This window comes from Acyrthosiphon pisum, chromosome A3 (assembly GCF_005508785.2).
Source record: "Acyrthosiphon pisum isolate AL4f chromosome A3, pea_aphid_22Mar2018_4r6ur, whole genome shotgun sequence".
In the NCBI taxonomy this organism is placed as follows: Eukaryota; Metazoa; Arthropoda; class Insecta; order Hemiptera; family Aphididae; genus Acyrthosiphon; species Acyrthosiphon pisum.
The window spans coordinates 25181357-25206580 of record NC_042496.1 but is presented as its reverse complement, the minus strand read 5'-3'; the positions used below and the strand labels follow the sequence as shown (position 1 = coordinate 25206580).

Genomic DNA, 25224 nt, shown 5'->3' with positions numbered 1-25224 from the left:
GGCCGTGACGTTACTTATCGTCTATATAGAACTCTAGAACACTATATACTCTTAAGTATAATATATTATGCTAGTACACCGTACACGGCAGTAATGTAATATTATTATATTATCACTATAATCAAAGGAGATCGGATGCGTGGAATAAATACAAAACTTGTTTTCGATTCGAATCAAAAGATAACGATTTTGTTGATATACGTTTGAATTTGGACCGCGCGTAGAACACCAACGTAGGTAACTAATAATAATACGTATTTGATTTTTAATGATTATCAGTATATAATAAAATACAATAAATAATAATCGATAATGATAAGACGCATAATTTAATCATGATAGCGTCGGACTGATCGCAATGAATCTGCTGAATTCCAAACTGGCGTTTAAATATTTTACATTATGGCTTTGCGCATACGTATTGTCCGTGACTCGTGATGCATAGTTGAATCGAATAATAATAATATGTGGCAAGCCAATATTTCACTACATATTGACTATAATATATTTTGCATGCGTAATAATTATTTTTTTACCTAAGTTAAATTATACAATCTTGCAAATCTGCATATTATAATAAATATAATATAGGTATTATGTTGTGCAATAATTATAAGTTATGAATTTAACATAGGTAATTACATTTGTAAAAAAGTTTAAGGGAAGGAAGAGTCCCATTGGTTCATTCTAAATGTTGAATTTTGATCATACTTAAAATATTGAGTGCTTTGATTTTATCGGATATTTGTGAAAAATAACTTGAGTGGTGTTATCATTATCAGGAAAATGTATATAATATATAATATAATCTTATACATAATAATATAATATATAATATTTGCTCGACACATATTTTACGCGGACAACGGCAGAAATGTTTCGTTATTGTTTTAATCCGTCAGTTAATATAAGAAAATAATATATTATAATGTAGTGATTTTATCCACGCATATGAAGATGGATATATTTTATTGACATTAGTGGTGATTTATACTATTTACTATTAATTAGTGTCGTCGTTCATTAATCATTAGCGTACATGATCATATCGACTATACGTTATTATGGCCTAGTATTGTGGCATAACTATTCATGTGCAACTAGCCGCACTTTAATCATAAATTTAACCTATATCCAGTAGTTAATACACGTCTTGTGCAGCGGTTCCCAAACTTTATTTTATTTTAGCCTTCCTAATAAAAGAAAATTCATCCAACACCCTTTCACCACCATTCACAAAGACAATATTATAAAATAAAATAGGTTACAAATTGTTGTCTTTTAATAATTTATTATTTGTATATTTAAACTTTCGTAATAAAATTATCAGTGGATAACGTATTTAATTGTATAATAAAATATTACCTACCTATAAAATAATGTAAAATATTGTATTATGTAATATACAGTTTTTTTTTTTACTGAATTGAGAGATGGCCTTCAAGATATTGTCTACAAGAATAGATTTTTAAACTGGACACTAAACCTTACCACAAAAATCAGTTAAAAATAAGTGTAAAGAAAAATTACTTCACGGCTTCCCTTCTAAGTACTCGCACCTCTCTCGGGAGGCGCGTCGCACTGTTTGGGAACCTCTGCACTATATTGTATGTATAGTGTGTTTGATTGATCAAAATAAATTCGTTTTCAATTTACCCACCGACTTTCACCTATTCGCCATGCAATAACATACCACTATAATAACATGTAACTCGAATAATGCGGGCCACTGTATATCCGTATGGTATCCACACGCCAAATCCACGTGAACAACACACGGTCGAGGCGTGTCGTTAAGGGTGTGCCACCGCATCGCATGTGCACACACTCAACCACAAAAGTGTTCACAAACGGTCCGGACGCCCTTGAAAAACAAACACACACACGGACAGGAAACGAGTGGGTGTGAGTGTGTAAACATCGAAATTATTCCGTACGTTTGTTAATGTGCATAACTATTGGGTTGTCACCTATTCCCGTATAGTGAATACGCACTCAAGTGGGTATGTGTGTGTCGAAAATTACGGGTGTATATGTGCGGCGGCGAAAAGGGTCAAAGACGATGTAATAATAATAATAATAATACCAACCAGAAGAGCCGTACCTAATACTCGCGACTGCTTCTTCGCCACCGTCTTCGAAATATCTGTGCGAAAGAAAAACCTTCTCGACGTTGGTCGTTTTTTTTCTGTTTTTTCTCTAACGACCAAAACTTTTTATCCGTCACGAGAGAATGACAGCCATCGTCCATTGTTCACCTACATAATATATATATATATTATGGCCATTTTCCGGTGCAGGTGGCTTTCGTAGACGGAGCACTCAGTAGGTATACACTATACATAGTATTATTATATTAATCGCGCGCAAACGATAAATACGGTTTTCTTGTTTGATTGATTACCACGCGTGCACACAACTCTACGATACAATACGCCATACTATATTTGTGTCTATACGAGAGAAAAAAAGTATTAAATAGGATCGAGGAGACGACCGTCGTTGACGTCAGCCACAGTTTATGCGAGCACCCAGTAATCCCATTGCAGGCACAGCCGTCGCTATAATTATCTTTTTATTTTAAATTAATAAGCTGTAACAAATTTTAATCGTTCTCATTCTTTCGTTAATCACTGTAAATCTAATTACGTAAGTATTTGTTCATTTTTTAGTTATTTTAATTGGCATTCTCTGCAGTTTAAGTATTTAAACCTTGATTGAGCAATGAATATTTTTTATGATGCCTTATGTATCTCTCAATAATACATAATGTTCCTCAATGTAAATTCTGGATATTCTAAACTGGTGGGTATCTGTTACTGGTTTTCTACACATTTAAGAAAGATTCTGTTCCTAAAGCGCTCATGATAATTTCAAATTTACATCCAATGCTAGGTACTGATTGTAGTATACAGGTAACTTATCTTTAAAGTTGACATATAATACCTCCTATTTTGTTTACACTCTTTGTTAACAGTGAAAATGTATTCTAAATCGCTACCGACTCCTTTGTTTTACCGATAATATAAAATTATGTATATGGAAGTCAGTCAATACTTTTGATGACTGTTTGAAATTTCAATACAAATTGTATAGCTTTGTTGATTGGAAAATGGTCTAATTTAACAAGTCTATCGTTAAATTTGGATAAATGTAGGGTTATGTCATACTTTAAAGTACGTTCTCATTTAATTCATAAATATTCAATCTACAATTTTCATCTGCGATGAATGTTTAATATATCTTGGTTAATTTAATCACAGACTGGAACCAAGTTTAAATGGTAAGTTGTAGAGCTTTGAAGGTTCTTGGTTTTATTATGAGATTTGCCAATAATTCTAGGCAATAAAATCCACGAAGATTTTGTATTGTACATTGGTAGGTACATCATAACTTTCTTTGAATGGCTCTGTAATATGAGATCCCTATACATTAGGTGACTGTAGTAAACTGGATTGTATTAAAACTTGTTCAACAAATTTTCTTATGATTCGTTGGATCTTTACTTATTCTCTCATTCACTTCATGATTATACGTCTTCTTTTACTATAAGCTGAGGCTTAAACTTGATTCCATAGCCCAACAGAGATATGTCTTAAGTACTTATAAAATTTTTAATAATTTATTGACAGATTCATTTACACATTCCTATATGCAACACAAATTATCTTCGAATTTATCAGATCAACCAAATAAAACGATTACGATATTTATTGACCATTGGCCATTGAACTCTTCGTTCTCCGAATAATTTTTATGTTATATAATATACTATGTAAATGTAATTCTATTTATTAACTGTTAATCGTTTCAAAATATATAAATATTTTTCTCAAGGGTCTTTCTACGTATACATTATTAAAAAAAATGGTATTTCACACAAAGTCTGACAAATTTAGTCGATAGTCGTTACATTTAAAATTTAAATTAACTCCAAAAAATTGAATTACTTTTAAATCAAAATGTATAGCCAATTATTTATAGTGATACCATAGATTCATATCAAAAACAAAAAAAAGTTTTCGGTAAAGCCACTTTCTTATATATACCATATACGTAGGAGTCGAGTGTATCTCGTCATTGATTAGGCCGCTATAATAGATTTTAAAATTCAATTCAATGATAAATCATTAATTACAAAAAATTTATAATAATTTTAAATTTCTATAAGAAAAACTTATGAGGGATATTGTATTAAATTTCTATACTGTTTTAAATTTACTTAAAATAAAAATATTATCATGATGATATTTTAAAATATAAAATACGATATTACTATTATTCTGTCTCTTACGACTTGTCATTCACTATTGGCTAACTTATATTGCCCTTCATCGTCGTCATATGCGACTCGGGTTGTGTATCGTCATTCAAACTAATTTATTTTCCCAAAGCGCTCAGGTTCACCGAATTGTCGACATGTCTAATTTGAACTATTTCGACAAATGGTTATCTCGACAAACAATAGATCAATAAATGCTCAAATAAAGTAGAATCTGCTGTATTTATACGTGATGGTACACGGCTGAAAACTGCTATAGTTCACGAAATAAGATAATAATATCAAACCTAAGATGTGGTTGTCCTTGGTAATCAATAAAAAAAGTCTATTGATATTCTATTATGGGGAGCCAAGTTGCATTTGAGTATAAAACTATAAACACTGTGTGGCAAAGGTATTTAATTCGATATTTAATCAATATATTATTTTAGGAACTGCAATTACGTTACACGTTTACGTCTTATTGGTGTTGGGGGAAAAAAAGGCAATTTCATAGGAAAAGGAAAAAATTTTTTGGTATAATTTATTGTCTGAGTTTTACATAGGTGTGGCAATTAAATACATAGAATTGTTTAACATAAAAATAAATTTAAAATTAGGTACTTATTTTTAATCTTGTGCGTAATTTATATTAAGAAATAGTATTTTATTAGTAAATTAAGCTTAATTATTCAAAAAGTACTCGTTTAATTAGTACTCGTAAAAAAAAAAACATTTAAAAACAATTATCTGATTAATAATTGTTGGTAAAAAAAATGGGTTCTAGTTAGAAAAAACGAAGTTTGAATCACCACAGAAATACCGGATACACCTTATATGGCATAAAAATCTATGTATTTTAAAATATTCAGGTCTTTAAATGTAAGCACACAAAAATCAGAATTTAAATTTAAAAAAAGCAGGTAAGTGGATGTCGCTCTGCTGTACAGTAGATTACAAGTGGGTCATTGTATAATGGTTGTAGTAGATTTGAATTCAATGATATAATATCATCGTATAAGAAAAACGATTCTGAGCGGAGACAGTTTGTCAGTCTGGATATTTTATATTTTGTTATTATTTATTTTATCATGTAAGTTGAATTAATATTAAAATATGATAATTTTTTTTCGTTTTTATGGTGATAAACAAAGCGTTACAAATTAAAATCCCATTTTTAGCGTTTTTTTGTAATTTTCCGGTGGTTTTTCCCGTGGCATTAAATAACTATTAAGAAAATCGAAAAATGACCTCTTTAAAGTACCATCTTGATCCAATTTGCTAAAAGATAAGGTACTATATGTGGAAATCGAAATACTCCTTCTGGAAGAAATTTTGTATACAGGATATAAAAAGAAAAAGAAAAGGAAAAAAAAAAAATAAACACCATTGTAAAAACAATAGCTCCCTCGCTCCGCTCAGAATCTAAAATATGGTTTATTAAAAGAAAATAAAGAAATGAGAGCATACTTGGTGAATCGCCCTGTATATAAGACGTCAAATCAATATTATATTAATTTCATTTTAATCTGTTTCCAAGTGCTGCCGACATCGATTATACGCCTATAACACACGACAAGAGGAAACAAACAGGCCGCAAACGCTACCGTGTTTGTTTTTTTAATTAGTTTTTTTTGTTTTACATCGACTGACTGCCGGGTGTGTACACCTATCGACATGAAAATATAGGTACAATATCGATAAATGTTATAGTCACTGCCACTTCTCAGTTCTCACCGATATAGCCCAATGGTAATGCCATTTTTACGTTTATATATTCACCACGTCTAAATTTCATAGGTATTCTGGATCAGTCACTAAAATCATTGACTATAACGACTCCGTGATTTATCGTTTATCGACTGAAATCCCGTGACGTAACTTCGGCATTTCGTTTGGTTGTTATTGAGGCAGTAACACATCGCACTATTATCGATGATGGAACATGTTTAAGATCGTGAGAAATTATGTATACGATACTGTGGAAACATCTCATTTGTCTCTATGTAATCCTAATATCATTCACAGTGAAACAAAAATAGGAAAATGGCTAGCCCCAAACGGCTGTCGTTTGACTAAAGCAACGCTTAGAATAATTATTGTTATTACGCCATAAACCATTTTGTGGAAGAGTTTTTTAGATTCTAGAATTAATGTTATAGATTAATAGTTATTATGAAGGTGTGTCTATATTATATTTTTAAAATTATAAATCACAACATTATAATTAGACAGTCTGAAAATCAGAAATTAATTTATATTTTCTTTGATGATTAAACCATTTTGAAAAAAAAAATATTTTACTTAGTATTTGAAGTATATTATTTTTGTATTAGATTCTGAGTGCTGAATACCTATGCAAATAATTAAATCTAAAAACATGTTGTCACAATTTTTTTATATACTCTTCAAACTAAAATGTTGACAAAATTGGTTACTTAAACAAAGAATAACGATTTTAGCAAATTTACCATTATTCATAGAAACTTGAAATGTTTATATAATATATCATTATATTTTATTATACGCAATGACACTTTCAATATATTTAGATTAATTTTAAGCTATTGCCATATATAAACATAATGAAATTTAATGATATAAAAATAAAAAAAAAATACATTAAATATTAAAAATTAATGAAAATATATAATAATAAATATATCATTAAATTTTAGTTTTAGACATCTAAAAGCAGACAATAATGATTCGTTAAGCCAATCAAAGATCCTGATGCGTAGTAAATAACCATATATAATCGAATACGTTTAGGTACCTATTAATAACTACCTATACCAATATATATAAACCTCGTAAATAATAAAAACAATACCACGAGTGAGATAAACGGAAACCAAATGTTCTGGTAGAACACAAGGGTTGCAGATCAGTATGATAGTTCATACTTTAATCTACTTATTTATTTCACTTTTCAAGAATTTGTACCCCTAATATATAAGTACCCAGATTTCTTTAAGAATTACACATTTTTTTTATAATAACGGCCAATTGTTCCATTATTTAATCAGTTATCTACTACATAGGTATAATTTTATCAATGAGTAAATATAACAATGAAGTTTTAACTAATATACTCAATAATAAATCACAAATATTTGAAATATTTTTGAAAAAAAAAATGTAAATGAAAATATTTGAATAGGTTAGGTTAGGTAAGATATAATAATACTAATAAGGTAGGTATTGACATAAATATTAATCGTAATAATTAATAGTATTATTATGAGTGACAAAATAAAATAATAATTAGGTAGGAAAAATAATATTTTGGTAAAACTGGAAATGTTTATAACTCTATGTTTTTAATTAAACATTGCGAGGATAATTTTCTCAATAAAATGTATAGTAACTATATATGACACAAGATCCATGTACCTACTCACGTAAATATCCAGTATACATAGACACATAGTTCACATTTTTTTAGACGTTATTAAATAATATCAAATACAATATAATATGTTATACCGTCAATCTAAATTTTTATCTTTCAGCTTAATATTTCTTCACGATAAAAATATTTAGAAAATGATTTTTCTCATATTAGATATTGTTTTCATCCAAATACTCGGAAGGAAAAAAATCAATGTAACCTTACTTATCCTGATATAATATCAGAGCATAACGAGTTTAGTAGTATACTGTATACCTATAAAATATATTTATTGGATAACATTAACTTTTAAACTATTTTTAATATCACGGTTTTTAATATTTATTACGGTATTAGGTTAAAATTCTCTATGAATTTTACAATTTGAATGAGGTTATAATTTTTTTCGCAAATCTTATTGTTTATAAATTTAATTTTCCAAATTGATTTTGTAATAAGAAAACAGTTTAAGAAATATAGCATATTTTAGAGAAAGCAACCTTGAAAATGTCTCGCCATACAGCTCTATATAATAAAATAATAAAAATAAATCCTCAGTCATAGACGGTAGTTACACATTGAAATAATATATTTCTTGGCATATCGTTGTTTCTTAAGTTCAAAATAATTACCGAACTATGCAGCTTTCACTGTTTAAATACATATTAAACATAGATGGTATCAATGTATCATAGTAATATTATGTTTTAATCAAATTCGCCAAAAACGGCTAAGACACACATATCAATAGAACCCAAAAGGCATTCGCATTACATATTTTAAATTACAAAATTTTAGTCGTTAGTCATTACAAAGATGCGGCACACTAATAGCTATTTTTCTGAAGTTTGAATATAATTCATATTCCATAATATTTCTGCATACAATAAAACAAAAAATTAATGTAATACTAATATAATATTAAAAAACTAAATAATGTTTTCTTGATTATTTTTTAGAGATTATTATTTTATAATCAAAAACTTCATATTTCTTTGGTGTAAATATTATAAGGTTTAGAACATTTCGTGAAATTAAATAAAAATATGAACGGGAAAATCTAAGTTTTTATCTTTGCAATTTCTTAACCAAGTTATCAAACAAAACAATAACATGGCATAATAAAATAATAATAATATAATGAAGGTAGGTAGTGTGGGTTTGGAAAATAAAAATTACAAATCTTGTATAAAAAGAATTAGTTAAATAATATGTAGTACGGTAAAACAAAGAAATGATAAAAATCCTCGATGAAGTTTTTTGTTCTAAATTATCATTCTATATCAATCGGTATAGGCAAAATGTACTTCCAGCCTGAAAAATAAAATAATATATAGGTACCTAACTCAAGATAAATTAAATGTTGTTCGCTGCAATATTTAATTTAATTTTAATGTGATGTTACTGTCTTGCAAGTTGCAAACGCTCGATTTAAAATTATTTTTAATATACTAATTTTCGTCACCACAAACGATAATTTGACTTTTCCCGAACAATTCCACCCATCGTCGGTACTAGGTTCTAAATCAGCGAATACCAGAATTTTCGTTTTCACGACGCGAGCGCTTAGATGCGAGTCAAATATACGTCACCACCGAATGTCCCGACGTATCGATTTGCAACTATGTACCTATATATTATACGGAGTCGAATGTTTACGAATAGACAGAAAATTACAAACAGCAATAATGATATTTGTATGTATACGAATCCAAATCAAATTAAAAGCTGTTTGTTTGGACCTTCCCGAGAACCTGAGTGTTATAATAAAATTATGAAGATGCCTCGTAACAGAACTACAATCTCACAACACTAATATTTCGAATCGTGTTAGCAAAATAGCTATTAACTATAGTTTATATACTATGTATCAAGGTATTGCACGTATAAAATGTGCATGGGTTACCCACCAAATTTTGAAGTACATATTATAAAGATTTCACGGTGTTTAGGTAGTACCCCTACCTTACAACCCAACACATTCAAAGGTTGGAACGAGAACAATAGTGTTACGAGATATATTATATTATCTGGTATAAAAGTAACTCAACAGAGTCCACAAAGGTGTATAAATCAATGATTTGAAAGCTTGGCTCCAACTAAAATGTCCTATAGTCCACCGTAAAAGTGCTGATGTTTCGTTTATTTATAAACTTGTGAGTGGTCTCATTTATTGTTCCTCGATCGTTGACCTTTTATCAATTTGAGTCCATCAGTAATACAATATGCCAATACTCGTTCCACATTTAATATAAAATGCACCGTACCAACCGAGGTCAAAATAATCTGTTGGATGCGAAGTCAAGTAAACCGATTGGATCAAATATTGGACAAATAGATTATTTATGTATAGTTTAAAATTATCTATTCGTTTTGAACTCAACTTCTAGGTAGACATATGACATATACTTAGAAAAATTATTGCTTACTTAGGGGAGGAAAAAATAAGATCCTCACAAGAGATGCACGCGGCCGGCAGTGTTGCGTTGTTTATATGTGAGCAGCAGTGCCTGGCGCCTTTGGAAACTACGTGTGATGAATTACTTTGTTTTTATTTAGCCGACCTGTTATTATTATTCACTTACGCAAATGTTCTGCCGAAACAAAAGGAAACAAATATATCGTGCGAGTCACTCAAATCCATTACGATATTATATAGACCACGACAAACGTTTCGATCGATCGTGGTACACGTCCTGGTTGTATTGGTAATAATAATAATATTGAATTATTGTATGTTATTAAACTCTAAAATGGACCAAACAGAGCTTTATGTTGGTGGCTGGTGGGGATATCTGACCCTGTCATCGTTACGGCCTGAAAAAACATGATTTGGACTTGAAAAATTCATTTCACTTGGATCAGGATCGTTCGAGTGATTTTCATTAGTTTTATTGTTCTGAACGATGACAAAGGCTCGACTATACATTATAATACCATCTATGCTATCTTCGGGTCATGCAATATTATTGTAACTATCGTAGGGTAGGTATACGCAGCTCCAGCTTGAAAGAAACCTTTTAATCTTATTAAACACTGCGGCGAGACGGTAAAAATTAAATTATAATTCGACCATTTGTATTAGGTATACCCTTGTTACGCATATATATTATAATATTAATATATTATGTCTGTGCTGTCCGAGCAGCTTCTCTCACTATTTCTCTCATCGAAACTTACGACCGATCGTTAAACCCCTTGCAGGAGACGTATTGAAAACGAACGCGTTTTATCACGACCCATCGACCCACCGCTGCCGGTCCATCGTCACGGGCAATCGTCAACATCCTCCACCGCCAAACGGTCAGCCAAGTGGAGGTCATCAATTCAACAATTGTTTTTTTTCGTTCATCTCTCTTCCGTCGCCGTCATTCGCGTGTCACACTTTAATAATACACGAATAAGTATACAATAATCGCCTGCGTTTCCTAGGTACCACGATAGTCGATCAGAGCACATTCAAAGTACATAATAATGCGACATCGCCGTGATTTTAGACTTTTAATATTTGTACATAGATACGCCCTATGAATTCTAACCCTTTTAGTTTTTAGATAATAGTACAATATAATGCATCGACTACAATATGCATCGCTTGTCGTAAAAACGTGTAATAAAACGGTAATGAAATCAATTATTATCTCGGGGGTCATTGTTTCGAGACGATTCGCATGCCAAAACGCGAGATTAGAAAATGCCATTGTCCGTATCGTAACTTTTCTCATTCCAATGCAATTCAATACGATGAATAAAATTAAACTGTTTGCATAGAATGTGCTTTCATAACTTCGTGAAATAACCTCCGTTTTGTTTTCCGGTTCAATTCATTCCAGCTGTACATCTCAAGACTATTATAAAGAATTATAATATTAAAAAACTTATCGAATAATATTATTAGTTAGTCCATGATATTGTAGCTAAAAACGTAAACGGTGATTCAAATATAATACTTGGAAAACTAAAAATTAATATCAGCACAAAAATAAACAATATAATATATAAACGTACGTCAATCCGAACGTTATTCTAACATATTCTCGTTCTTAACTAGTATGAACTATAGTTGTTGATCGCTCATGAGAAATTATAGACTACATTGCCTAACTATGGTCTAAGGTGAGTATCTTAATTCATAGAATAAATAGCTTCTTATCAGAATTTAATCCCAAATTCCCAATATAATATTATGAGCCATGGTATTATATTAATTTATTAAAATGTCTATTTTATACGTAAATATTTTGTCTTAGAGCAGGGTAATGTATTAGTGTCTACATTACTATATAAATTATATGTAGAGGTTTTTCTTGACACAGACCAAAACATTTACCTCTTCTACCTTCTGCAAAACATAATTTAAATTAATGGAGGTAAATCTGAAAATTCACTTCACCAGTTCTGATTTTAATTGAACCTAACCTAGATAAATAATGTCCTAGGTAGTACAATTAATGGGTTATGTTAAACTGATCATTAACATTCCGTTGTTCTTGGTAAGTATGGCAAACATTTAGTTGATTATTTTGGGGACATTTATTTCAAAATAGTTATATCTTACATACATATATATAACAAGGCACAAGCGTCAATATAATATTTTGTTTGACATTTTTTTTTATATATTATTCATGAGCGACAAAACGTGTTAGAATGTATTATTATACATTTAGTAACCTCCTCTGATGAATCACGGTGACCGCTGTCGAAAATTATTTTATTTTTTTCTATGACTCATCAATGTAAAATTTATTCTCAGTAAATCATTATAAAAAGAAAATTTGGCCCTCCTTAATACATATCATGATGATCTAAATAACAAACGCAGTTTGGTGCAGAACTTTTGGGTGTTAATATTTTTTCACACATGGTACAGATTTACGAACAACAAAGTTAACGAACATGCTAAGTGCTTCTAGACAAAAGTTTATAATGAAATTCATGGTGGTATAAAGGTTAAGTGGAGGCAGTAGTCATCGCATATTTTCACCCGACAACAAAGTTCCTACCCTACACCCATCCACCACCCATAATCATTCATTATCGCACAGACTTGTACTACATGACATTGTCTACACTGGAAACAAATCGCAGAGCTCGTAAATCTTTATGTACACCCTCGAAACAACTGTTTTAACGCGTACTCGCCATCCAATTAGTTGTCGGCGTGAGTTTCAAAAATAGAGTATTGTTCCGGTTGTTTGTAAATCGCTCGAACACGTACCCGTTTTACCTAATACTCGTCGTAGACAACGTTACATATTATATAAAAGTACAAAACAGTAGTCAGTAAGAACGAACAATTAATGATATAACAAACAAAACGCTGCAATACGGTAATATAATATAGATAATTATTTATTATTGTTCCGTCACAGTCCTTTGGTTTGACGCACCTCTATGTTGAGTTTGCGGCAACAGCGATTCGTCGAAGAACGCAGTTGGTCGATAGAATATATTTGGTAATATAATATTATATAAGTCATAACATACATGCCTACACTATATTATGTATAATACATTTGTACTTGGTACTTGAGGTGTAATATCGATTCAAACCATAATCCTGCAAACTGTCGAGCCGGGGGTAGTAGACGTCTAAAAATATAAATAGCAGTTCACAGCTCGTCACGAAAATGCGGTATATTATAATATAAACATAAAAATAAATAGTCTCGCGGTCTGTACCTAGATTCGAAGGTTATGAAGATGGGTCACGAGGTTTAGAAGGGTTCCGATCTGCGACATAGACAGCATGACATATTATATGCGAGAGAAAATAGAAAAATCGTCCAATCTGACCAAAGGTGAATGACGTAGTCTATATGCTATAAAACGCGTACACACATATGCGTCCATCAAGACCGCAGTCCATCATCCTTTTCTCATAGGCACCACGGACTATGTATGGACCCACACAAACCCCAGTGATGGATCTGTTTTTTTTTTTTATGAGAGAGGGAAAAAAACAGCTGGCCTATAACCGTGAATGTGCATGCGACCAGCTTGACCAATACATGACGACTTCGACCCGATCCCGAAAACCGTTTTAATAGTGTGTATATATAATAATATTATAATATACGGTGTTGTGTATAGAGGTGACTAATGGCTAATGAGAGCGAAATCCTACACCACTTCGGAATAATACTCAAACTTTATAGCATCAAATATATTATACACATTATGGTCGTGATCGATGGCCACCGTAACGGATGTGGCCAATTTATTTGGCTCAGTGTCGTCGTGGTAGGTTTTAAGAAAAGAACAGAACAAAACGTGAATTTGTTTTATCCTCAAGAGGTTTTGATATATGTCCCAAAATGACCACTCTATCAAGGGGAACATTTTTTGATAGCGTTATCCATGCAAGCAATACGTCACGTGTGCGTCACGTTTAGTAAAAAACCATCCTGCGGGGTCATATTTTTTGAAAAACAACGATACGACATAAGTATGAAATCATACGCAAAACGTGTACCCATAATATATTTTATTAGATAAACAGAGCACTGAACAAAATTATTCTGTACCGGGCGCCCGGGCGTATGTGAATGTGTCGAAATTATACGGACCAAGTGTAAAAATACTTGCTATAGTCGAATAATATATGTATTATGATTATTATTACAACAAAACACTGCTATATTATTATATATTATAGCTCTGAAAATCATTCGATGTATTCATCCATGACTGACCACGTGTGCTTTTTTGGGAAATTTTTTTTATCCATTCGGCAGAAAATTGGTTCGTTATCGAAGTACAACGTGTATATTAATAGGTCTTACATTTTCACTGTCTTGTATTTCGGGCGCATATTATTATTGAGTTCAATGTCAAGATATTCCTAATTTTAGACAATATCTATCTTTAAAATACTATAAAAATATGGGTCGAACAAAAATAAATCGGCTTTTATACACGTGTATTTTTTAATCATTTAATATTTCATAAACTGAAAACATTTATTTTTGAAACAAAAAATACTATTCACACTTAAAATGTTTTAAAAGCGTATTTTTATTTAGTTTAAATGTATATAGAATTATTTGAATCAAAAATAAATCTGTTGCAGTACAGTTTAATGTTATAAGTACAATTTAATATAATTTTAAAACAAACTAATTACATTTGTCACGCCGAAAAAAATGTACCAACACTACCAATTTGTTTTTATTTGAATATGAAAATTGTAAATATTATGTTTCTATTTATTTACCTAATTATTATAATATATAATAAACTAAAGCAATTTTATATAATTACCACCTGTAATAAATAAATAATAAAACTATGGATTTAGGGACCTTTTAATTTTTATAGTATTTTAGACAAACAAAAATTGATTGATTTGTTTCATAATGATTTATTATTATTACTTCATTCTTATCTATAAATTGTATACCTTGTACATTTTGTAACTAACGTTTTACATTTTTTTTTTTTTTTTAATTATTTACTACCGTTCATCAAGTATTATTACATTTAAAGAATACGTTCAAATGCATCAGACAGAAAACGTAATTCGAGAAAAATTACATTATTTTCTTGTATTACTGATTAAATTCAAAGTGTAACAATTCTCTTACGACCTTGACTTTTTTAGGTACCTTATTTTAGCACTGTCTCTTATCTCTCAATGTACGATCAAACAAAGGTCAGTTAGGTCATAAAATAAAACCTAACAGAAATCGCATTTAACGTAAGTGCACTCCATTAGAACATAAAAACAATTGTACGGAAAACTGAAGGACATGTAAAACGTTAGAAAAAGTTTTTTTTTAATGAATTTTAACAGAAATCAGAGCATTAGGAAAATCATGTATGGATCAATTTCTTCGATTTTCATGGTCAAAATATTCATTAAAGTGGTCCACATAGGTAATTATCTATATATTATGTAGTATGCTGAAAAGGGGAAAACATAGTTCCCCCCCACGTGTTGCAGTTCAAACATGGAAAAAAAATACTATAGTATGGTAATTACTATATTATATTATACAGTTACGTATATTATATAGTAAGTATTGTGTTTATTTCCGATTTCACGACAGAAATCAAATTTATTGTAAAACACTCTTAAATTCGAGGGCTGTGGAGGATAACCACATTCATATTATATGGTAAGTTTGAAATTATTGATATTATCAAATAAATCAGTTAATAATAATTTTTTTCCATAACTTAAAAGAACATGGCAGTCACATATTTTTATCAAAGTTTTAATTTGGATTTTACAAACCCATATAGGTACCTACTATAATATTATTATACGCAACTACAATAATATATTATAAATTTATTACGGCCAGAGAATCGTTCTAGTACGAGGGACTAGTGAATAATATACATAGGTGACTGATATGCGTCTAACCTTGACGCAACGGCACCGCCCTGGCAAATCCTCGGGGAACAGGTGACGCAAACCGGAAGTGACGGGGCTCACAAATGTTCATATAGAATTGTATAGACTCGTTTTGCTGAGATATTGTCGCATTGCATAACAGTTTTCTGTAAAAACGGTTTGGTCGAGAAATGGCGACGACCACCTTTTCTCCAAACTTACCAATATAGAAATTATTTTGGCTACCCGATTGCGAGTAAACTAAATATAATAAAATATTTTCCATTTATCAGTCTTTAAGGAATCATTTAAAATCGGATGGTACGTCACATACCCACAGACATGATGTACTGTGAATCCAATTTAACAAAAAGTTATTGTTATGTAACATTATTATTTTAGATTCTAAGCGGAACGATGAATGTATACAGTTTACAATGATTCGAGTTTTTTTTTACTTTTTTATTTTTGTCTGTGTACACGATAAGTAGTCAAAATAATGCTTTGATTTTCCACTTTAGTATCTTGTTCGATGGAAAAGTGAATCTAGTTGGTGCATTGGGAAGGTCAAAATCCCATATTCCCATTAGTGTTTAAGAGCGCCGAGAAAACAAAAAAAAAAAAAATAAGGAAAACCGGGAACTTTACGCTAAATTGATTTTCGACAAAATCGATTTTGGTTTTTGGTGTAACTTTAAAAAAACTACCCTAGATACTTGAAATTTTTACTGGTTATTTATAATAGCATATTCTATACACAAAAAAATTTCATAGTACTTGGATTTTTTAACTGTTTACGAACATTTTCAATTTTCAATTGTTTTAGTTTTTTTCTATATATATATCAATAACATTTGATTTGTTGGGTCAAAAAGCGTCAAAATGTAATACAAAGCTCCTGATATATTGTTTAAATATTCAAAATACATAGGCACAATTTTTTTTTATAAACATTTAAAGTTCGATTTTTCACAACATTTATCAAATTACTTATTATTTAATAACCAAGAATAACGATTTTAGTTATTTTGGTGTAATTTTATAATATTAATTCAACTTACCGGCTACCGTATTAATAATGAGTAATAACAATATAAATATCTACACTGACAAACCGTCACCACTCAGAATCGTTTTTCACATACAATGATATTATATCATTGAATTAAAATTTAATACCATCTATTATACAGTGACCCACTTGTACCTCAGGTAACTCAACCTAACCCACTGTACAGCAGAACAACATCCACTTACCCACCTTTTTAAACATAAAAATCGTAAATTATTAATAATCCATATAATATTATCTGTACTTATGTACACATATACAATTATAACTACAATTGAATTTAATTAATGCAATTTATTTTCAATTGCTTGTATCTATTTATTACATATGATAATCAATAAATTTCCACCCAAAAATTATTTTTATACCCTTCTATTGTTCAGCATGTATGATGTACGATAATTTGGTGCAGGCAAATAACCGATGCGCAAACGATAATCGGCCGCTGATGCGCAAACGATGTACGATATTTTGGCACAGGTGCCAATCAGACGGTGCGCAAATGATTTATGGCCCTATCTTCTTACCCATGGTCTAATGATTACGTTTATCCGATTCCAATAAAATTTGGTACATAGATAGATTAGCCTATTTAAAGTACCAAATTTCATCGGAATCGAATAAATGGTTTAGGGATGCATAAAGAACATAGGTACATAGATATATGTAGGTATAGGTAGTTATTTAGGTAGGTACAAATATTTTTTGTCATTTATAAATTTAGATAGATAGATAGATTACCTAGTTATTATTAACTAGTATTTTATTTTTATAGAGACATTCAACATATTATACGTATAAATTCTAATACTGATAATGTATTGCAAACGTATTTAAGTACGTGAATATACACATTTTTTTCCCGAAAATATGGAATATATTATAATATTTTTACCAAAACAGGTAAATTGGTCCGAACGGGAATCAAACCCATTTAATTAAAATAAATAAAACTTTTTTTTTAAAATTGACGGAAAAGGTAACATGCCCGAAAAATTAAGCATGGTAAAAGCCAATTTTGACATTTATTGCCATATGAGGAATAAAAGATTATAAAATTATTTCCATTAAAATCCATTAATAACATACTAGGTATACCAAATTAGAACAGCCACGACAAATTTTAAGGATGAAGTCAAGATGATGATGTTGACGATGATCAAGTCCCAAAGGTACGTTTCTCATAATATCAAAACATTTTAATCGGAAAAGACAATCAAATCAGAAAAAATACCAATTCGTATACTAATAATATTTGTAAAAATCATTAAGCAAAAAAAACAACAGATTCACACTAAAAGGAATGATAAATTCTAAGGTATACTAATTAATCCTATGAGGTTGTATAGTCACAAGTGAACGTGATCGAGCTTAAATATAATAACCAACTATGTTTAAGACACTAATAAAGTATAATATTTACCTTGTAAATGCTTAAACAAGAGTATATTATGTAAAAACATCTGTAAAAAAAAATGTTTATGTTTCTATTAAATATATACCTACTTAATACATGTATAAGAATACAATACTCATCAAATACAATTTAGGTCAAATCAATACAATACCATCAATTGAATTTAGGTATTAATTATGGCATTAAAATGCAATTTTTTATATTATACTCTATATAATTTTAAAATAAACAAAAATCAAGGCCAAAGTTTAAATCATAGAAAAATTTAGAGCACTTTTAACCAAAACTTATCTTAACAATAGTATTTAAAATTTTAAAAAGTTTGTTGTAAACCAAGAAAATAAAAGTAAAATTCTCTCAAATTTTATCCCAAATTAATTAAATTTTTTACAAATTTCCTATAATTTTAAAAGCTATATAAATTAAAATACGACTATAAGTTCAAATATCTAAATGTAAACCTTTTTAATTTGTTGAATATATTATTTTACGTCCATTTTACTATGGTATATTAGTATATTTATAATTATTTCCAGACTGTCCATAAAATCTTTAAAATTTATAACGTACATTATAATCAGATTGGTGTAACGGAAATGTAAATATTAACTGAAATTCGTTGTTTTACTGGTATACATCTGCCGTGGTTAAGATATTTAAAAATAATATACCATTCAAATTTATTAAGATATAATATTCATAGTCTTTTCGTAATAGTCATATTTACACTTGGTGAGTGCAAATTATAGGACCTATTGCAAATGTAATTACTGTATTACAAATGATTACATCCACTTGAATGGCATCAAAAAATATTGTATTTAATTCAAATATCGTGAAATATTTTAAGTATATAGAAAAAATATCTCATGAAAACATCTTATTAGTGAAAATATCATTTCAACTTTTTACAAAGATAAATCTCAATATCTAAAGTAAACTTTAACCAAGAAAATTAGTAAGGTAAAAATATTAATGTAATACTGCTTTCAGGGATCACACTGATCAATTGATAATTTATAATCGTTTGCGTAAAAGCATTAAAAGAACAAAATTATTTTTGTCCGTAAATCTTATATTTCTAGTTCCATTATTGGAGAAATAATATAAAATAACTAAGGTGTCTACTTAAAAAAAAAAACATAATACGTTAGCAATATGAATTGCTTCTTTAGATTATTTTTACTGCATCTAATCCTTTCTTGATTTACTACCTCCGTTTGATTTATTTTACAGCCAAAGAAATCCGTTAAAATCTGTCAGAAATTTTTATGAGCATAAAAAATTAAGCCTAATTTATTCCTTACTGGAATCGACTAGTGCTTAAGAAAAAGAAAAAAACTATTTTCCTAATTGGAGAACTCTTTGCGTCGCAAAAATATATAGATATATAATATAAAAAATAAATGATACAAACCGTCAAGACCCTGACAAAAATCCCATTATCCAAAAGTTATTTTTCATTCAAACGAGTGGCCATATTTTACGCGATGATGTTTTTTTTTCATTTCACAGACACTTTTATTCCTATTACCACGGCAAAGGCGTTATATATATTGCAAACGTGCAGTTTCGTTTGCATTGCAATATTGGAGAGTCTATTTGGTGATAAATGTTGACATTAGACACACTGGTGCGTTTCTAATGACGTCCATGAGTACGAAAAAAAACAAACCCCTTCACCAATATTTCTTGGACGAGTACGTCGTCGGGTGGTAAATAAATAGTTATAACTTAAAATATGTCTATATAGAAAATCCAATGGTGTCTGAATTGGCTGTGGATAATATCTGTGTGACTATCTATGTCTTGTGTATTTTTCAGTCAAACCCTTTAGAAAAAAATTCAAATAACCGTCAACACAACGAAAATAGTTTCATCGTTAACGGAATATTCTATACTCTATAGACATTCGACGGCAAACGAACGATTCTCGTTTTTCAACAGTAATTATTGTAGAGTGCTACAAAAGTTACTCAATTTCAAACTATATAGGTACCATTAATTAATCCTATTTAAACTATAACAATTTACATTATTTTAGATATACATTACAATTGAATTACGATTAACCGATATACAATTTAGTGCTATGAATAATATAAATTATATACATAAGTACTCAACAGTAGTATTTATATTATATTCAATACTTAACCACCGTCATCATAAACAATTTTATTTTTCAAACAACTTTTCAAGAAATCATTTGTATGATTTTAATTTATGTGTAATTACTCTTACGTATGCCAGAGATGAAAAACTTGAATTAAATTATCAAAATATGAAATAAGAAGGTATATATTATACTTTTATTGATCTATAGTTTTATACGGAAATTTAAGATATTCGGTTCAAATGTTATAAACTTAAGCCACATGCATGATACTAATTTGCATGTATGTGTATGATAAATATTAATATTTTGAAAATACACGCTTTTCATATTTGTATGAGTTAAATTTTAAATGATTAGAACAAACCATAGATTTCATAAGTGAAAATCATTCATTAATTATTTTTGGGAGATAAAAATGTGTGCCAAAAATTACGATGAGGTTGATTATTTGAGTATTCAAACATTAAAACGCAGAGTGAAAAAACAATTTTTCGTAGTAGAAAATTATCTATGCGGTTTAATTTTAATAGATTATTTTGTTATTATACCTAATATAAAGTTTAAATTATTTGTGTGTACTTACCTATATTTATTATTCACAACGAAATATGTATACCTATATGAAATATTTAGATGTTATTATCACTATTTATTTTTAATAAATTCCCATTCCTATTACTTAGGTATAGGTACATAATATTTAAACAATTTTAACCATTCTAATCTTAAGACATGTGTATATTTTCTTACGAATCAATATACTTTTATTTTATTGCATGATTATTGCAAACGTTAATAAAATATATAAAAATATGTAATAGCTTACTCCAATTATGCGTCTTATATGTATAATTATATCTCTACGCACATACAAATTCGATTGACTGTATTTGTTAAGTATTGGCAAAAGTAGTATTGTATCCATAATTAATGCATACAAATTTGTAAATATTTAGAGGCAATTTGCATTTAACATTCACTAACTATCAAGCAATAATCCCAAGAAAACCAAACATTTTAGGAAAAACTGACAGACCTCTAAGGTACATACGGTATGTTATTAATATAACTCTTTATACTTAATCTACACAATAGATCAAAAAAAATATTAATTTTCTTAGTAATGATAATATTATACATAGATTGAATACTATAGGTTGAATAAACGGTTTAATAAGAAATCTCAAAGGTAGCAATATATTAACAATTTTAAGTATGGTGTTTTTCCGAACAATTTGAATTTATATTTTTTATAACATAAAATTATAATTGAATAAGTTTTTTAAATCAAAATGTAAAATAATTGCCCTCTTGTTTATATATTTGTTTATTTATTGAGTACTAGAAATAAACTATCAACATTTAAATTAATAATGTTTTGAATTTAGGTACCTATACAGTGAAAAATTGTAAATAAAGTTTTCAACTTTACTTAAAGAATATATTTATCATTATTATATAGGTAATCACAGTTTCCAATTAATTCATTATAATAGAATATTTTATACCATACAATTTTACACTGACGCAATATATACCCTCTGGCTGTTAGCTTGTAATTACAATTTTAAATACGCAAAATAGTAGACATTATTTTATTATAGTTTAAAATAAATGTAATTATTTGTATTCATGATTCGTATCTCTAATTTGTATTTAGTAGCTCAGATTATTTCTTTGATGATTTGAAAATAATGATCAAACATACTATTTTAATACTTAAAGAAGGACTAAAATAATAAATGTTATAATATAGGTAGGTAACACTATTGTTCTAAGCATAGTAGGTATATTGTATTATTTTTCATTGCTAAAGGTACAATAATATAACATTGTAACAATATTTCATGACGTACCTATGTATTAACATAATAAATATATACCAAATTAAATATTTTTGGAAGGTGTAAGAATTAGTTCAAAACACTAATAACTTGAATACATTAATGCACGAATCTTTTTCATATTTCAAAATTCAAATTCTATAGCTTGTAAAAAAAGGGGACAAAAATTATGGAAATTTAATGCTTAATATTGATAAATAATTAAATTTATTATTAAGTATATTTTTATCCACAAAATGTACTGTAAATTTTGTTAAATATTATGTAGATAATTTATTCTATATTTTTTTTTATCAAATGTATGATTTAAAATATGTTCATATAACTTTTTGTATTATAATAAGCAATTTTATTTATATTTTATTATTTTAAATACAACATTTTTCATCAATATTACTATAAATAATAAAATGGAAATGAATATATTATACCTACTGGTATGTAAATATTGTTTATATTATTTTTTTGTCTTAAGAATTCCTAAAAATATGAATTGAGTTAAAAAAAAACCCCCAAACTATAAGGATCATGTCATATTATTATATGACCTATTATATTACCTATAATAGGTATTATAACTTCAGACTGGCAAAATAAGAGTTTTTTTTACGTACCTAGTACCATATATTATAATATCCAATGCACTTGGTACCTATAGCCACGTCAACTGAGTGTTAGTTTAGACCGAATAAATAAATGGCTTCGACTCTTTAAATTTCGTTTCGAGTTTATGCATGCGATAATATTCAATACCTATTAAGTAGTCTGAATTCAACATTGTTGCTCTATAGTTCAAAAAACTATTGACAACTCATATGGTCTGTGTAGGGGTGAAATACCTGATGGTTTTTTATAGATCACACAACATAACATATCTGCTAATGCAAATTAAGATTACCTATACAAATTAATAATTATTACAAATAGTTAAAGCAAACAATTTATAGTAATTTTAGAAAAATATGATTAAATAAAATCAGTTCAATATAAGTGTGTGGTTGATTAGTATAATCAATTGTGTATAACATTAACTACATATTTAAATGTGTTACAAAGTTAAAAATGTATGAACTATTGAAAAAAATTGGTGCTGGAATATCACTAATCATTGTTTTGATTGAATATCCAGAAGCTGATCAAACGCATTGAATTTAAGCTTTCCAGATGTGTGTACAATTTTCATAATGTCGGAGAAATATCAAACGTTAAGAACATACAACTATAAATATTTATTCAAATCCACGTGTTACGCTTTGAATTGAACCAAAGTCCAATAAACGATAAAAATATAATAATTTTAAAACAATTTAATCGTTTTACAGAGTTTTGTTTCTTAAAAAATTATATAAATAAGTAAAAAAAAAATAAAATATATTTTGATTTTTGATCAATTTATTATAATATAGATACTAAATAGTATAGGACGGTATATTACACAATTTAATAGCATAATAAATTATACTTTAATTGTATAGCTAATATTGTACTTGACGCTTCATGTTTGCAGATCAAAAATACTTTTTTTCAAATAACTTTTATTGAAAATTAAATAATAATGAATATAATCGGTTATTTACTGTAGTAAAAAAAAATTGTGAATTGTATTTGGTGATATGTACAAAAATCGTTTGTGAATTATTCATAGATAACTTCGGCGTTAACAATATTAGTTACTAGTAAATGAAATAGTTTTAAAAAAAAAATTAATTCAAATTATATGTTGGATGTATAGTTCCACGTTGATGGTTGAAAATATAATACTGTTTTAAGTCCGACCTATAGATAAATAGCCGTCCTTTAAAAATTGATTCAGTCGCTCTGAGATGATTGTTTAAAAATTAGCATTTTAGGTACGGTACGCCCAAGAATTATCGTGAAAAATGAATGGCAATTCCGGCAATATTCCTGCTACAACACAGTAATATAATCCATAATATATTCATCGTTTTATCGTTCAAACTCCATATAAACATTATATTACCTCGTACAATTGTTGGGTGAAAAAAATGACTACAGTGTTCTTTTCGATGAAATAAATTATATAAAACAGACTATATAATACCCATACGTCTTGATTATTACGTGCACAATTCGAAAAACACGTGCACGATATTCTTTTCGGGCTTTAGTGGCGTTTCGATGACAGAATTATAATATAATACCATATAGTCGAAATATTCGAAACACGTTAATGGTGTTTCTCAAAGATCTCTCGACGCGGAATCAACCGCACGGCGAAGGTGGTTATTTATCATGATTTTATGACGTAAGTATGTATAGAATAAAATACTGTTTCGTGGATTTTTTTTTTGTACCATACGTGTTCGAAAAATGATCAAACTATAATATAGAATTATATATTTCAGGTCTAGTGCGTACATATAATAATATTACGATTTTACAGTAACTGTCGGGTTGGTTCGTGTCAAAGGCAGACAATAGCAGTGAATTAAAAAAAATTTAATTTAAATTTTAAATAAAATAAAAAATCGGACAATAGCGGTTGAAAAAATATTATCAACTCGATGCGTGTGTTTAATAATATGCCTATTGCCTACGTTATAACGTTATTCTGATGTAACTTAATATAATAAATTGAACGCTTATACACAATATTGGAATGCTTATCAGTTACCTGCTGTAGTAACGGCCGCCGCGTCTCGGACGTGAACTTAGAAAACGTGTGTGGCACTGCAGTTGGGTACGGTCTCGGCGGACAGCACGCACCGGAGAGCTGAACTTTAAGTAGCGTTCTGCCGACGGTTGCTGTGGG

The 25224-nt window shown here is 29.0% G+C and overlaps 1 protein-coding gene across 3 annotated transcripts in view; it reads right to left on the bottom strand.

Moving 5' to 3' along the window:
• LOC100162827 (dual 3',5'-cyclic-AMP and -GMP phosphodiesterase 11A) overlaps positions 1-25224 on the bottom strand; it is a 90336-nt gene extending 65112 nt beyond the window's left edge. Inside the window, exon 1 of one of the 3 annotated variants that reach the window (XM_029491345.1) lies at positions 25087-25224. The gene's annotated coding sequence lies outside the window, so the exon portion shown is untranslated. Of the gene's footprint in view, positions 1-2104; positions 2259-25086 lie in introns of those variants that run through there. The other 2 variants (XM_001952133.4, XM_029491346.1) reach the window with 2 other exon arrangements.